The sequence below is a fragment of the Hyperoodon ampullatus genome (genome assembly GCF_949752795.1).
Source record: "Hyperoodon ampullatus genome assembly, chromosome: 5".
NCBI classification, from domain to species: Eukaryota; Metazoa; Chordata; class Mammalia; order Artiodactyla; family Ziphiidae; genus Hyperoodon; species Hyperoodon ampullatus.
Window position 1 is genome coordinate 9,108,166 of NC_136918.1, and position 18,318 is coordinate 9,126,483.

Below are 18,318 nucleotides of genomic sequence, written 5' to 3' on the forward strand. Positions count from 1 at the left end.
AGAAACAGAGTAGAAATAAACCCTTTTTCCTTTGAGGCTCCTACAAACCAACCACTGCCATCCACTCAGCTTCAACATCCAGCCCAGGCTGGCCTTCTGTGCTCCCTCCAGGCCTCCTCCTATGTGACTGTGACCACGTTCAATTCCCAAGACTGTCATTTCCCACTCTTTTAAAGCAATCCTCACCCATGGTCACATCCTCAACTCTATCACCTGGAAACATTCTACCACGAAATTCTATCACTTTGCTATACACCCAAAACACACAAAACAACAGGTTAATGGCAGGGAAATGCCCACAGTATAATATTAAAGGGAAAAAAAATCAGGATAAAAACTCTACATATATTGCAATCCCAATTTGCTAAAAAATAAATAAATAAGGCAAATTAACCAAAAAAAAAACCAAAAAGAAATCCTAACATTCTAATATATCAGTCAATACTTCTTGCTATTATTTCAGTTCTCTCAATCTTACTCCCTAAGTACCTTCCCTTCAGACTTACTGCATCCTTTAATCCCTCAAACATTCCCCTTCCTTCTTACCAACCCCTCCTAGGCTTACTTTCCTACTAGGCTTACTTACATGGTCTATCACTTTAAATAACTTGCCTTCACACACTCTCTATCCCTCGACTCTCTCTTTTTTAAATTGTGGTAAAATATAACATAAAATTTACCATTTCTACCATTTGTAAGTGCACAGTACAGTGGCATTAATGTTGTGTAACCATCAGCACTATTTCCAAACACTTGGGCTGTTTCCACCCTCTTCTTACTGTAAATAATGCTGCTATAAACACTGCTGTACAAATATCTGAGTCCCTGTTTTCAATTCCTTTGGGTATATACCTAGGATTAGAATTGCTGGGTCATATGATAATTCTGTGTTTAGTTTCTTTTTTATTTACTTATTTTTCGCTGCGTTGGGTCTTCACTGCTGCACGTGGGCTTTCTCTAGTTGTGGAGAGCAGGGGCTACTCTTTGCCGTGGTGCGAGGGCTTCTCATTGCAGTGGCTTCTCTTGTCGCGGAGCACGGGCTCTAGGCTCATGGGCTTCAGTAGTTGCAGCACGTGGGCTCAGCAGTTGTGGTGCACGGGCTTAGTTGCTCCGTGGCATGTAGGATCTTCCCGGACCAGGGTTCAAACCCGTGTCCCCTGCATTGGCAGGCGGACTCTCAACCACTGTGCCACCAGGGAAGTCCCCTATGTTTAGTTTCTGAGGAACTGCCAAACCGTTTTCCACAGCGGCTGCACCATTTGACATTCCAGCAACCAGTATGTAAGAGTTCCAATTTCTCCATATCCTCACCAACACTTATTAGTTTACATTTTAAAAATTATAGCCATCCTGGGAGATGTGAAGTGGTATGTCATTGTGGTTTTGATTTGCATTTCCCCAATGACTAATGATATTGAGCATCTTTTCATGTGCTATTTGACCATTTGAATATTATTTAAACCCTTTGTCCATTTATGAATTAGGTTTAGGCTTTGTTGCTGAGCTGTCAGTTATTTATATTCTCTGGATATTAATTCTTTATCAAATATATGATTTGCAAATGTTTTCTCCCATTTTATGAGTTTTCACTTACTTTAAAGTGTCCTTTTTTTTTCTTTCTGTTTTTCACCTTTATTAATGGGATCACAGCATTCACATACATCATGAACATGGTACATCTTTTTCCTTTAGTGATCCAAACGATCACGATCATCGTTACTACAAATCAGAGAAGTGATTCTCCTATTGTTATTTTTTAATAAATTTATTTATTTATTTTTATTTAATTATTTTTGGCTGCGTTGGGTCTTCGTTGCTGTGCGCGGGCTTTCTCTAGTTGCAACAAGTGGGGTCTACTCTTTGTTGCGGTGCACAGGCTTCTCACTGCGGTGGCTTCTCTTGTTGTGGAGCACGGGCTCCACGCACGTGGGCTCAGTAGTTGTGGCTTGCGGGCTCCAGAGCGCAGGCTCAGCAGTTGTGGCGCACGGGCTTAGCTGCTCCGCAGCATGTGGGATCTTCCCGAACTGGGGCTCGAACCTGTGTTGATTCTCTACCACTGCGCCACCAGGGAAGCCCTCAGACATTTTTAAAATGCAAATTATACATTATGTCAAAATAATTTCAGCATGACTTTATTTCTTATTATTCTGTATTAAATTTAGGGCTCTTCTCAGTTTCTACTTTGGACAGTTCCAATAGTTAAGAAAATTAAAGAAAAATTACTCATCGTAAATAGATGAAAATATCTTGATAGTATTCTTTGATGCACAAAAGTTTTTAATTTTGATAAAATTCAACTTACCTATTTTTTTCATTTGTTAGCTGCACTTTTTCTTTTTTTTTTTTAAATCTTATTTTGGCCATGTGGCATGCGGAATCTTAGTTCCCCGACCAGGGATTGAACCCGCGCCCCCTTCTTTGGAAGTGCAAAATCCCAACCACTGGACTGCCAGGGAAGACCCTGTTAGCTGTACTTTTGATGTCATTTAAGAAGTCATTGCTGGGGCTTCCCTGGTGGCGCAGTGGTTGGGAATCTGCCTGCCAGTGTGGGAGACGCAGGTTCGAGCCCTGGTCTGGGAGGATGCCACATGCCACTGAGCAGCTGGGCCCATGAGCCACAACTATTGAGCCTGTGCTCTGGAGCCCGCAAGCCACAACTACTGAGCCTGCGCTCTTTGAGCCCATGAGCCACAACTACCGAAGCCTGTGCTCCTCAAGCCCGTGCTCTGCAATGAGAAGCCACAGCAATGAGAAGCCCATACACTGCAATGAAGAGTAGCCTCCACTTGCCGCAACTAGAGAAAGCCCATGGGGCAGCAATGAAGACCCGACGCAGCCAAAAATAAAATAAATGAATAAATTTAAAAAAAAGTCATTGCTAAATCCACAGTAATGAAGATTTCCTCTGTTTTCTTCTAAGAGTTTTATAGTTTTCTGTTTTAAAGTTAGTGTTTGATCCATTTTTTTTAGTTAATTTTTGTATGTGGTATATGGTAAGAGTCCAACTTCTTCCTTTTGCAAGTGGATGTCCAGTTTTCTCAGCATTATTTGTTGAAGAGACTGTTCTTTCCCTATTGTCTGGTCATGCCTTCCTGGTTTAAAACCAAGTAACCACCGTATTAGTTTCCTTGGATTGACATAACAAAGGTCACAAATTGGGTGACTAAAACAATAGCAATGTATTGTCTCACGGTTCTGGAGGCTAGAAGTCCAAAATCATGGTGTTAGCAGGGCCATCCTCCCTCTGAAACCTGTAAGGGGATCCTCCCTTGCCTGGGAGGATCTGGTAGTTTGCAGCAATCTTTCCTTCTTCACATGGTGTTCTCCCTGTGTCTGTCTTCACATGGCAGTCTTCATATGAGGAAACCAGTCATATTTGATGAGGAGTCCACCTCATCCTGCATTATGATCTCATCCTAATTTAAATAATTACATCTGCAATGATCCTATTTCCAAAGGTTACGTTTTGAGGCACTGCTGTTGAGTTATTTCCCCCAAATCTCCTTTGCTCCTAAATGTGAGATTACTAAGTCAAAGAGTAAGACAATTTTCCAGCTCCTCAAATGTGATGAAACCTGCAATATTTGCTCTTATAATCAATATTGCATATTGATTGTTTTAACACTTTTAATGCCCACAGTTAAATGCCTTCTCAGCTAGGCTGCCCCTTCCAGATGGTGCATGGGCAGTGTTTGGAACAACAGTTTTCCTTAATAAGTATTTGGAGACATTAACTTTAGATGAAAGCAAACATGAATATATTATAGAATATGAGAGTAATGCATGAGTGAAACAAATCTGCCATAATCTCACACACATTGATTTTTCTTTTTGTTAGATTAAGGTATAAAAATGCACCTTGCTTTAATAACTTGTGAGGCTGAATACTGGGAGGTGCTGTTTACAGGAAAGACAGAGTAATTAAGGGAGTTGAAAAGGTTTTAAGGAAAGGCATGAATCCTGAACCATATGGTTTTATACAGTTTTTATAATGTGTAATATTATACCTTAATGTATAATTTCAGTTTTTAACAGATAAATTCAAACATTCCTTAAGTTGACTAATTACTTAACTCAGGCAAGTGAGATTTTTTAAAGTTTTATTCCTTTGAAAATAAGTGTAATAACTCTAGAAATCTGGTTTTCCCACTCCTCAGGGATTGCCATTTCTTCCTGGCTGAGGGCTGGAGCTGTCAGTTTGTGACTTTTCCAAACCACTTTGGCAAAGTATGTATTCCTTGTTGGTGTGTGGTCGCTGAAGTTTCTGAAACATCTGTTACGTCTTCTCTGTGATCGGCTAGTGATCTGACAAACATTTTCTAAAATGTGTGGCCTCGCAAACCCCCAAAAGATACTGGCCCTTTAAATCTTCCAATAGACGCTGCCAAAGGAAGCAACTGCAGCTGAGACGGCCAGAACCTAGGTAAGCATCTGTGCCAATTCTGCAGGGCATTGCAAAATCTACCAAAGTACATAGGCCCACATTTTGGTAGGACAAAGTTCTCAGCCCTCATTCCTGGAATGTGGGCCGCTTTCCCATGTGCAATAGGGCTGAAGAATGGAGGCTGGTGGCTGGTTTGCACATGTCCTCTCTTACCCAAGGATAGCAGCCTCTACCTTTATCCAGCAGTCCCCTAGCTGTTATAAGGTCGGATCAGGTTCCAGAGTTCTGAAAGAGCTTATTCCAATCTCTCCAATTCAACAGTTGCTTTGGTGGAGGGACCAACCCCTATAGCTTCCCACCCCACTATTTTGGTGATGTCACTCTCTATCCCTTGACTTACAAGTTAACTATGTACCTTTTCAATACCTAATCTGGGATTAATCTAACTTTCTTCTGGGTTCACTTTCAATGTCAGAACCATTGAGAGGAGTTGGAGGAAAGTCCCATAGCCTTGTGAATTGGTACCATACTTATGAGATACAAGCTTGTCTGCCCTCTCAAAGTCACTTAAAATGACGAAAGTCTCTCTCTTGTCCCTAATTAGTTTCCTCTCCATTCCCCACCAATGGCACGCCTAACTTTTCACTAGATTTCTCAAGCCCTAGGCCACCACTTGCCTCCTGTTTCTCAAGGGAAGTAAGGACACAGGGAATGACTTTCCTCAACTCCCTACTCCTCCAGCTACACCTACAGCGATGGTGCATCTCACTCTTGGGTCAGAGGAGAAGCTCTCCCTCTCCAAGTCTAAGACTGGCACCTCCACCTGTACTCTCTTTATCCATGCCTTCCTGTCTCTTCTGTCACTTCATTTCGCAAACATTCCTGCAACTGTCTTCTCTAAACTTGCTTAAATCTCCCCATCTTTGACCCATGATACCTCCCCACCCAACTAAGCCCTCTCAGAGTTTCCATATCACTTTCTACTATCTCAACTACATACAATTCAAATGCAATTTAGATTCCCAATCATTCATGAAAATTACATTCACTACGTTCATCAATGTAGTTATTTATTTATTTAGTATTGCTTTCTCTTTTTTTTTGGCCGAGTGGCTTGCAGGATCTTAGTTCCCCGACCAGGGATTGAACCCTCACCCTCAGCAGTGAAAGCGCCAAGTCCACTGGATCTCCAAGGAATTCCCACCAATGTATTTCTAGTTCCCAGATTTACAGGATCCTTTTCCATCTGACTTGACCTTTCTGCAATGTTGGCTCCAGACACTCACTTCCTCCCTCCTAGAACTGTCAGTGTCCTAAGTTTCCATGGTATCGCTGTACTGTTTCTCCTCCTGCCTTTCTAAGCATATCTTCCTGGTTTGCTCTGCAGATTTTTCTTCCTTTGACGGCCAGGTACATGCTAGTATTTGCTGGGGGCTGCATCCGTGGTCCCCTTCTCTTTTCAACTAGCTGCTCTCTATTGAGAGCAGTTTGACCCACACTCATAGAGCCCCCCAATCCTCATCTCTAGGACCAGCCTCTCACTGAAGTTCCATCCCCTCACACGTCGATAGCGGCCTGCCTCATACCTCCCAAGATTGCCCACACCATCTCAAATGCAACACGTCTAACCAAACCTGCTGCTCCTCTGCCTCCAGTGTGTCACACCTGAGGCCAACGGTATCCTTCAGGGGCTTCAGCCAAAAACTTGGCAGGGGGTGGGGGAGGGAGGAGGGGGGAGGTTCACCTTAAGTCCTCAGAGAGAACCCTTAAAGCCCCTGGAGCTTGCATTCTAATGGGGGGTGAGAAACAAATGAGTTAATAAAAAATATTATTTCATACAATGACAATGTTATGAAAACACTGGCATGGTAAAGGAATAGAGTAACTGGGGGTGAGGTTTTTTTTTTTTTTTAACAGCATTTATTTTTTTAAAGTATTTTATCTTATTATTATTATTTATTTATTTTTTTTGGCCACGTGGCACGCAGGATCTTAGTTTCCCCAACCAGGGATTGAACCCGCGCCCCTTGCACTGTAAGTGCAGAGTCTGGACCACTGGACCACCAGGGAAGTCCCCGAGGTGACTTTTTTTTTTTTAATACATTTATTTATTTATTTATTTATTTTTGGCTGCGTTGGGTCTTCATTGCTGTGCACAGGCTTTCTTCGTTGTGGTGCGCAGGCTCCTCGTTGCGGTGGCTTCTCTTGTTGCGGAGCACGGGCTCTAGGCGCACGGGCTGCAGTAGTTGCAGCACGCAGGCTCAGTAGTTTCAGTAGTTGTGGCTCACAGGCTCTAGAGCACAGGCTCAGTAGTTGTGGTGCACGGGTTTAGTTGCTCCGCGGCATGTGGGATCTTCCTGGACCCGGGCTTGGACCCGTGTCCCCTGCATTGGCAGGCGGATTCTTAACCACTGCGCCACCAGGGAAGTCCTGAGGTGTCTTTTTGATATGAGATCAGAGACCTGAATAAGCAACAGCTTTCAAAGAGACTTCCAGTTTCTGCCTCACTCCCCTCAAACCCACTGTCCATGCTGCTTTAAGAATACTCTTTCTAAAATATAAATTTGGTCACACTGCTCTCCTGCTTAACAGCTTTTGAGTTTCCCACTGCTTATAATGGGTAAACTCTTTACAACAACCAATGGCCTTCTCTGGTCTGGGCCCCTGCCTTCCTCTCCAGGTTCATCGCAATCAAAGCCTTGAGTGCCTACTATGTGCCAGGTACTGTTCTCGGTGTGAAGGACCCCGTGAGGACAGGGCAGACAAAAGTCCCAACACTCATGGAACTTCTTACTTCCATGGGAGAGATGTAATTTTTAACATGTGTAAACAAGTAAATAAAAAATTTAGATATGAAGTGATTTTAGATATGAAAAATTTTAGTGATGAGTGATAGGAAGAAAATAAAATGGTAAAGTCACAGGTAAATAAAATGGTCAGGGAAGGTCCCTTAGAAGAAGTGATCTTTGAGGTGAGCTCCAAATGATGAGAAAGGGAAGATCTTGGGTAACAGAGCTCCAGGCAGGGGGAGCAGCAGGCAAGAAGCTCGAAGGCAGGAATCGGTGGAGAGCGTCCAAGAAGCAGGCCGCGGGGTGGCTGCAGCACAGAGCATAGCAGGAGGGTTGGTCAGGGATGAGGTTAGAGTCAGGAAGGAGTGAGAACACTTGGGTGTGGTGCCTTCCCGATGTCACTGCTTGAATTCCAGAGCCCTTTATCTTGTTTATTTTTAGTTTTTTTGGCTGCACTGCACAGCTTGCAGGATCTTAGTTTCCCGAAGAGAGACTGGACCGTGTCCTCAGCAGTGAAAGCAAAGAGTCCTAACCACTGGGCCGCCAGGGAACTCCCTCCAGAGTCCTTTAGATGCTTCAGACGCACCATGCTCTTGCATCTCCCGCCTCTACCAGTGGTTTGCTCTCTCCACGAAGGGAACTCCTACTCATCCTTTGAGACTTGGCTCTGTGAAACGTTCCCTAACTCCCACTTCTAGGCTATTTGGTCACCCCCTCTGGCTCCCTCATTAAGGTATAAAGCAGTCCTGCAGAGCAGACGTCTGTCAACTGCACCCTCACTATGTACTCGTCTGTATCTAACACTAGACTGTGAGCCTCCTGAGGGAACAGTGAATTCACTTTCAGATTCTCACCACGTAGCCCAGATACGAAAGAGGTATTTGATTGATAAATGAATAAACGCTGCTCTGCTAATGAGAACTACCAGACTGGGTTTGTCAGAAATGAAATCTATTGATATATGATTCTTTGGAACCATTCTACAACAGCATCTATTTACACACTTAAATCTGATTTTTTCACTGGTTCATCAAATATTTATACAGCAATTTCTGCCAGAAGCTGGGGATACAGCTGTGAACAGAGACATGGCATCGTTGCCCTTATGAATATATTTTCTACCAGGGAAGTCAAACAAATAATCAATTACTCAGTTGCTTACTTACAAAAGGAACAAGTCCTATGAAGGAGAAATAAAGGGTACCATGAGTGTCTAAACGGGGAGACTCTACCTAGTCTGGGAGGCCAGGAAAGCCTTCTTTGAAAAGTGACAACAGAACTGAGCTCCGAAGGATAAGTAGGAACAAACAAGGAGGGTGAACGTTCCCAACAAAATGTATTATATGTCCAGAGGTGCTAAGGCAGGATGGGGCATGATGTGTTAAAGGCTGGTGTAGCTGAAGAACAAAGAGGGAAGAAGATCACAAAGTGAATGTGGCATCATTAACTCATAACATGATAGAAGATGATATATAATGCTGATCTCAAGTAACAGCACATGTTTTAACATTCACTTGTGGTGACTTACGTTTGTTTTAGCTCTATCAACAGTAAAAGGAAAAAGAGAGGGAAAACAAGAATGCAGTATTGTAAAGGAACTGTCTTAAACCTGTCTAACACAGTGTACCATTCTTGGCTCTTCATCTATTTTGTGCCATAAATAATTGCTAAGAACCATTAACACAAGTAGCAAGTGCCACAATAAAAGATATATTTGGTGCTGAGTGAATGCAGACTAATTTACATACTTGCATTATGAGACTGTAAGTTCCTGGAGGGCTGCTGTTCTGATGCATCTTTATATTCAATTCAGCAACTAGCACAATGCCTTACTCACGATGAGCCCTCAAACAGTTACCAAGTGTATCCCGGTGCAGGGACTCATGGTTTATACTACTAACTGGCGCACACCCTGATCTGAGGTTGTTGGCAGAAGCCTCCCTGAGAGACACAGTGACAGAAGAAAGAAAACAACTCCAGATTTTTTTTAGAACAAAGTGAATTTATTTATTTATTTATTTTTTGCGGTACGCAGGCCTCTCACTGCTGTGGTCTCTGCCGTTGCGGAGCACAGGCTCCCGACGCGCAGGCTCAGCGGCCATGGCTCACGGGCCCAGCCGCTCCGCGGCATGTGGGATCTTCCCAGACCGGGGCACAAACCCGCGTCCTTTGCATCGGGAGGCGGACTCCCAACCACCGCGCCACCAGGGAAGCCCAAGAACAAAGTGAATTTAAAACAACCAAAATGGAGGAGTTATCATTTACAGTTGTTTTAGAAAACAGGCTAAACACAACCACTGATCAAATATGTTGAAAAAAATTTTAACCTGAAGCATATGAAGAAAACTCAAGGACTGAAAAGAGTTAATTAAAAAAAAATGAGTTTCGGTGAATAGGCAGAAGATGGCAGAGTAGAAGGACACGTGCTCACTCCCTCTTGTGAGAGCACCAGAATCACAACTAACTGGTGAACAATCATCGACAGGAAGAAACTGGAACGCACCAAAAAAGATACCCCACATCCAAAGAAAAAGGAGAAGCCACAATGAAATGGTACAAGGGGCGCAATCCCCATAAAATCAAATCCCATAACCACTGGGTGGGTGACTCACAAACTGGAGAACAATTATACCACAGAAGTTCACCCACTGGACTAAAGGTTCTGAGTCCCACGTCAGGCTTCCCAACCTGGGGGTCCAGCAATGGGAGGAGGAATTCCCAGAGAATCAGACTTTGAAGGCTAGAGGTATTTGATTGCAGGACCTTGTCAGGACTGGGGGAAACAGAGACTCCACTCTTGGAGTGCAAACACAAAGTAGTGTGCACATCAGGACCCAGGGGAAGGAGCAGTGACCCCATAGGAGACTGAACCAGACCTACCTACTAGTGTTGGAGGGTCTCCTGCAGAGGCAGGGGGTGGCTGTCGCTCACCACGGGGACAAGGACACTGGCAGCAGAAGTTCTGGGAAGTACTCCTTGGCGAGAGCCCTCCCTGAGTCCGCCATTAGCCCCTCCAAAGAGCCTGTAGGCTCCAGTGCTGGGTCACCTCAGGCCAAACAACCAACAGCAAGGGAACTCAGCCCCATCCATCATCAGACAGAAGATTAAAGTTTTACAGAGCTCTGCCTACCAGAGCAACACCCAGCTCTACCCACCACCAGTCCCTCCCATCAGGAAGCTTGCACAAGGCTCTTAGATAGCCTTTTTCTCCAGACTACAATCCTGCAGCCTGTGAAATGAAAATGACATTCACAGAAAGGCAGACAAATGAAAAGCCAAAGGACTATGTACCAGAACAAGATAAAACCCCACAAAAACAACTAAATGAAGTGGAGATAGGCAACCTTCCAGAAAAAGAATTCAGAATAATGACAGTGAAGATGATCCAGGACCTCAGAAAAAGAATGGAGGAGATGCAAAAAATGTTTAACAAAGATATAGAAGAATTAAAGAACAAACAAACAGAGATGAACAATACAATAACTCAAATGAAAAATACACTAGAAGGACTCAATAGCAGAATAACTGGGGTAGAAGAACAGATAAGTGACCTGGAAGACAGAATGGTGGAATTAACTGCTGCGGAACAGAATAAAGAAAAAAGAATGAAAAGAAATGAAGACAGCCTAAGAGACCTCTGGGACAATATTAAATGCACCAACATTCCCCTTATAGGGTTCCCAGAAGGAGAAGAGAGAGAGAAAGGACCCAAGAAAATATATGAAGAGATTATAGTCGAAAACTTTCCTAACACGGGAAAGGAAACAGCCACCCAAGTCCAGGAAGCGCAGAGAGTCCCAGGCAGGATAAACCCAAGGAGAAACAAACCAAGACACAGAGTAATCAAATTGACAAAAATTAAAGACAAAGAAAATTATTAAAAGCAACAAGGGAAAAATGGCAACATACAAGGGAACTCCCATAAGGTTAACAGCTGATTTCTCAGCAGAAACTCTACAAGCCAGAAGGGAGTGGCACGATGTATTCAAAGTGATGAAAGGGAAGAACCTACAACCAAGATTACGCTACCCAGCAAGGATCTCATTCAGATTTGACGGAGAAATCAAAAGCTTTAGAGACAAACAAAAGCTAACAGAATTCAGCACCATGAAACCAACCCTAAAACAAATGCTAAAGGAACTTCACTAAGTGTGAAACACAAGAGAAGAAAAGGACCTACAAAAACAAACCCAAAACAATTAAGAAAATGGTCATAGGAACATACATATCGATAATTACCTTAAATGTGAATGGATTAAATGCTCCAACCAAAAGACACAGGCTAGCTGAATGGATACAAAAACAAGATCCATATATATGCTGTCTACAAGAGACCCACTTCAGACCTAGGGACACATACAGACCGAGAGTGAGGAGATGGAAAAAGATATTCCATGCAAATGGAAATCAAAAGAAAGCTGGAGCAGCAATACTCATATCAGATAAAATAGACTTTAAAATAAAGAATATTATGAGATAGAAGGAAGGACACTACATAATGATGAAGGGATCAATCCAAGAAGAAGATATAACAATTATAAATATATATGGACCCAAAATAGGAGCACCTCAATGCATAAAGCAAATGCTAACAGCTATAAAAGAGGAAATCGACAGCAACACAATAATAGTGGGGGATTTTACCACCTCACTTACACCAACGGACAGATCATCCAGATAGAAAATTTTAAAGGAAACACAAGCTTTAAATGACACAATAGACCAGACAGACTTAATTGATATTTCTTGGACATTCCATCCAAAAACAGCAGATTACATTTTCTTCTCAAGTGCACACGGAGCATTTTCCAGGATAGATCACATCTTGGATCACAAATCAAGCCTCGGTAAATTTAAGAAACCTGAAATCATATCAAGCGTATTTTCCAACCACAACACTATAAGATTGGAAATCAATTACAGGGGGAAAAATGTAAAAAACACAAACACATGGAGGTTAAACAATACATTACTAAATAACCAAGAGATCACTAAAGAAATCCAAGAGCAAATCAAAAAATACCCAGAGAAAAATCACAACAAAAACACAACGATCCAAAACCTATGGGGTGCAACAAAAGCAGTTCTAAGAGGGAAGTTTATAGCAATACAATCCTACCTCAAGAAACAAGAAAAATCTCAAATAAAGAATCTAACCTTACGCCTAAAGCAACTAGAGAAAGAAGAACAAACAAAACCCAAAGTTAGTAGAAGGAAAGAAATCATAAAGATCAGAGCAGAAATAAATGAAATAGAAACAAAGAAAACAATAGCAAAGATCAATAAAACTAAAAGCTGATTCTTTGAGAATCTTTGAGAAGATAAACAAAATTGGTAAACCTTTAGCCAGACTCATCAAGAAAAAGAGGGAGAGGACTACAATAAAAAAAAATTAGAAATGAAAAAGAAGTAACAACAGACACCACAGAAATACAAAGCATCCTAAGAGACTACTACAAGCAACTCTGTGCCAATAAAATGGACGACCTGGAAGAAACGGACAAATTTGTAGAAAGGTATAACCTTCCAAGACTGAACCAGGAAGAAATAGAAAATATGAACAGACCAATCACAAGTAATGAAATTGAAAATGTGATTAAAAACCTTCCATCAAACAAAAGTCCAGGACCAGATGGCTTCACAGGTGAATTCTATCAAACATTTAGAAAAGAGCCAAAACATATCCTTCTCAAACTCTTCCAAAAAATTGCAGAGGTAGGAACACTCCGAAACTCATTCTATGAGGTCACCATCACCCTGATACCAAAACAAGACAAAGATACTACAAAAAAAGAAAATTACAGATCAATATCACTGATGAATATAGATGCAAAAATCCTCAACAAAATACTAGCAAACAGAATCCAACAATACATTAAAAGGATCATACACCATGATCAACTGGGATTTATCCCAGGGATGCAAAGATTCTTCAATATATGCAAATCAATCAAAGTGATACACCACATTAACAAACTGAAGAATAAAAACCATATGATCATCTCAATACATGCAGAAAAGCTTTTGACAAACTTCAACACCCATTTATGATAAAAACTCTCCAGAAAATTGGCATAGAGGGAACCTACCTCAACATAATAAAGGCCATATATGACAAACGCACAGCAAACATCATTCTCAATGGTGAAAAACTGAAAGCATTTCCTTTAAGATCAGGAACAAGACAAGGATGTCCACTCTCGCCACTATTATTCAACATAGTTTTGGAAGTCCTAGCCATGGCAATCAGAGAAGAAAAAGAAATAAAAGGAACACAAATTGAAAAAGAAGTAAAACTGCACTGTTTGCAGATGACATGATACTATACATAGAAAATCCTAAAGATGCCACCAGCAAACTGCTAGAGCTAATCAATGAATTTGGTAAAGTTGCAGGATACAGAATTAATGCACACAAATCTCTTGCATTCCTATACACCAAGAATGAAAGATCAGAAAGAGAAATTAAGAAAACAATCCCATTCACCATTGCAACAAAAAGAATAAAACACCTAGGAATAAACCTACCTAAGGAGGTAAAAGATCTGTACTCAGAAAATCAAAAGACACTGATGAAAGAAATCAAAGATGACACAAACAGATGGAGAGATATACCACGTTCTTGGATTGGAAGAATCAGTATTGTGAAAATGACTATACTACCCAAAGCAATCTACAGAATCAGTGCAATCCTTATCAAATTACCAATGGCATTTTTTACAGAACTAGAACAAAAAAAATCTTAAAATTTGTATGAAGGCACAAAAGACCTTGAATAGCCTAAGCAATCTTGAGGGAAAAAAACGGACTTGGAGGAGTCAGACTCGCTGACTTCAGACCATACTACAAAGTTACAGTAATCAAAACAATATGGTACTGGCACAAAACCAGAAATATAGATCAAAGGAACAGGATAAAAAGTCCAGAGATAAAGCCATGCATCTATGATCAACTCATCTATGACAAAGGAGGCAGGGATATACAATGGAGAAAAGAGTCTCTTCAATAAGTGGTGCTGGGAAAACTGGACAGGTACACGTAAAAGAATGAAATTAGAACACTCCCTAACACCATACACAAAAGTAAACTGAAAATGGATTAAAGACCTAAATGTAAGACCGGACACTATAAAACTCTTAGAGGAAAACACAGGAAGAACACTCTTTGACATAAATCACAGCAAGATCTTTTTGACTCACCTCCTTGAGTAATAGAAATAAAAACAAACAAACAAAAGGAGCTTTTTGGCATCTGAGGGGTGTGGGGAATGAGGAGAAAAATAAAAAGAAAGTTCAAGGCTTCCCTGGTGGCACAGTGGTTGAGAGTCCACCTGCTAATGCAGGGGACACGGGTTCGTGCCCTGGTCCGGGAGGATCCCACATGCCACGGAGCAGCTGGGCCCGTGAGCCATGGCCACTGAGCCTGCGCGTCCGGAGCCTGTGCTCCACAACGGGAGAGGCCACAACAGTGAGAGGCCCGCGAGAGGCCACAACAGTGAGAGGCCCACGTACCGCAAAAAAAAAAAAAGAAAGTTCAAAGTTTTAGACATCCTAACAGCAATTCTAAGGAAAACAAAGTTTCTACGGCCATGATGACAGAATGCACCATGGATGCTGGAGGAAAAAACAATGAGCTGGGAAGAGGAGGCACTGGCTGGCGCTGGATGAACAATAGGTTGTTCCACAGGGTCAAATCTGTCTCTCTTTTTCTCTCAACAATGAGCAAGAGGACTTCTCTGGTGGTGCAGTGGTTAAGAATCCACCTGCCGGGCTTCCCTGGTGGCGCAGTGGTTGAGAGTCCGCCTGCCGATGCAGGGGACACGGGTTCGTGCCCCAGTCCGGGAGGATCCCACATGCCGCGGAGCAGCTGGGCCCATGAGCCATGGCCGCTGAGCCTGCGCATCCGGAGCCTGTGCTCTGTAACGGGAGAGGCCACAACAGTGAGAGGTCCGCGTGCCGCAAAAAAAAAGAACACCTGCCTATGCAGGGGACACGGATTCGATCCCTGGTCCAGGAAGATCCCACAGCAACTGAGCTCATGCACCACAACTACTGAGCCTGCATGCTACAACTACTGAAGCCCACATGCCCAGAGCCTGAGCTCCACAACAAGAAAAGCCACTGCGATGAGAAGCCCGCGCACCGCAACAAAGAGCAGCCCCCACTCGCCACAACTAGAGAAAGCCTGTGCACAGCAACAAAGACCCAATGCAGCTGAAAAAAAAAAAAAAAAGAGTACCTAGGGACATCCCTGGTGGTCCAGTTGTTAAGACTCTGTGCTTCCAATGCACGGGGTGTGGGTTCCATCCCTGGTTGGGGAACTAAGGTCCCATACGTCCCACGGTGTAGCCAAAAAAAAAACAAAACAAAACACAACAACAAAACAAAACAAAACAAGAAAAAGGAAGAGTACCTCTCTGGAGGAAACGAACCATGCCTGCCTAAACCTGTGGGATATCTCCATATTCACATGTCCCAAACCAAACACTTCATCATGTTTCCTTCTATGCACCCTCATCACCACCTAGCTCATTCCTCCTCTTATATTCTCTATAATTTCTTTCACGTCCTCCCAAACATCAAGACCAGAAATAGTGGTAAGTTAATTTTTTAAATTAAACTAATTTTTTTAACTGAAGTATAGTTGACTTACAATATTATATTAGTTTTGGGTGTACAACATAGTAATTCAATATTTTTATAAAATATATGCCATAGAAAGATATAAAATATTGTCTATATCCCCTGTGCTGTACATAACATCCTTGTAACCTATTTATTTTACACCTGGTATTTTGTAGCACTTCATCTCCTTCACCTATCTTGGCCCAACCCTGACACCTCTCCCCTCTGGTAACCACTAGTTTGTTCTCAGTATCGGTAAGCCTGTTTCTGTTTTGTTATATTTGTTCATTTGTTTGTATATGTTTCATTTGTTCTGCATATTAAGTGAAATGCAGTATTTATCTTTCTCTGTCTGACTTATTTCACCAAGCATAATACCCTCCAAGTCCATCCATGTTGTTGCAAATGGCAAAATTTCATCCTTTTTTATGGCTGAGTAATAGTCCTATATATATATATATATATACACACACACACATATATATAGTCCTATGTTTCTATATATATAACACATCTTCTTTATCCTTCTATCTATTGATGGACACCTAGGTTGCTTCCATGTCTTGGCCATTGTAAATAATGCTGCTATAAACACTGAGGTGAATATATCTTTTCAAATTAGTGTTTTCATCAGATAAATACCCAGGAGTGGAACAGCTAAATCATATGGTAGTTCTATTTTTAATTTCTTGAGGGACTTCCATACTGATTTCCATAGTGGCTGCACCAATTTACATTCCCACCAACAGTGCACAAGGGTTCCCTTTTCTCCACATCCTTGCCAACATTTGTTATTTTTTTTCTTTTTGATAATAGCCATTCTAATAGGTATGAGGTGATATCTCATTGTGGTTCTGAAATGTATTTCCCTGATGATAAGTGATGTTGAGCATCTTTTCATGTGCCTTTTGGCCATCTGTATGTCTTCTTTGGAAAAATGTCTGTTCAGATTCTCTGCCCTTTTTAAATTGGGTTGGCTTTTTTTTTCATATTGGGTTGTATGAGTTCTTTATATATTTTGGATAGTAAACCCTTACCAGATGTATCATTTGCAAATATCTTCTCCCATTTGGTAGGTTCGCTTTTTGTTTTGTTGATGGTTTCCTTTGCTGTACAAGAGCTTTTGAGTTTGATTATGTCCCATTTGTTTATTTTTGCTTTTATTCCCCTTGCCTAAGGAGATAAAGCCAAAGAAATATAGCTAGGACCAATGTCAAAAAGTGTAGTACCGGGCTTCCCTGGTGGCGCAGTGGTTGAGAGTCCGCCTGCCGATGCAGGGGACAGGGGTTCGTGCCCCGGTCCGGGAAGATCCCACATGCCGCGGAGCAGCTGGGCCCGTGAGCCATGGCCGCTGAGCCTGCGCGTCCGGAGCCTGTGCTCCGCAGCGGGAGAGGCCACAACAGTGAGAGGCCCGCGTACCGCAAAAAAAAAAAAAAAAAAAAAAGTGTAGTACCTATGTTTTCTTCTAGTTTTATGATTTCAGGTCTTACACTTAGGTCTTTAATTCATCTTGAGTTTATTTTTGTAAATAGTGTGAGAAAATGTTCTAATTTCATTCTTTTATGTGTAGCTGGTCCAGTTTTCCCAATACCACTTATTGAAGTCTTTTTTAAAAATTATATATTCTTGCCTCCTTTGCCATAGATTAATTGACCATGTGTGCGTGGGTTTATTTCTGGGCTCTCTATTCTGTTCCATTGATCTATGTATCTGTTTTTGTGCTGATACCACACTGTTTTGATTACTTTAGCTCTGTGGTATAGTCTGAAGTCAGAGAGCAGAGATACCTCCAACCTTGTGCTTTTTTCTCAAGACTGCTTTACTATTTAGGGTCTTTTGTGGTTCCATACCAATTTTAGGATTATTTGTTCTAGTTCTGTGAAAATGTCATGGGTATTTTGATAGGTATTGCATTAGATCTGTAGATTGCTTTGGGTAGTATGGATATTTTAATAATGCTAATTCTCCTAACCCATGAACATGGGATATATTTCCATTTATTTCTATCTTCTTCAATGTCCTTCATCTATGTCTTATAGGTTTCAGAGTATGTGTCTTTCACCTCCTTCATTAAATTTATTCCTAGATATTTTATTCTTTTTCATTTATAAATGGGATTCATTTCTTTTGTTATTAGTGTACAGAAATGCAACAAATTTCTTTATATTAATCTTGTATCCTGCAACTTTACTGAATTCATTTATTCTAGTAGTTTTTTTTGGTGGAGTCCAAGGTTTTCCTTATATAGTATCATGTCATCTGCAAACAGTGGTAGTTTTACTTCTTCCCTTTCAATTTGAATGTCTTTTATTTCTTTTTCTTGTCTGATTGCCATGGCTAGGACTTCCAATACTATATTAAGTAGAAGTGGGAAGAGTGGGCATCCTCATCTTGTTCCTGATCTTAAAGGAAATACTTCCAGCTTTTCACCACTGAGTATGATGCCAGCTGTGGGTTTGTCAGATGGCCTTTATTATGTTGAGGTTTGTTCCTTTTATGCCAACTTTGTTGACAGTTTTTAT

The 18,318-nt window shown here is 41.6% G+C and overlaps 1 protein-coding gene across 1 annotated transcript in view; it reads right to left on the reverse strand.

Annotated features, from left to right (window-relative positions):
• GK5 (glycerol kinase 5) overlaps nt 1-18,318 on the reverse strand; it is a gene marked incomplete at its 5' end in the record, with an annotated part of 86,194 nt that overhangs the window by 47,106 nt on the left and 20,770 nt on the right. The gene's annotated exons all lie outside the window — the stretch shown is intronic.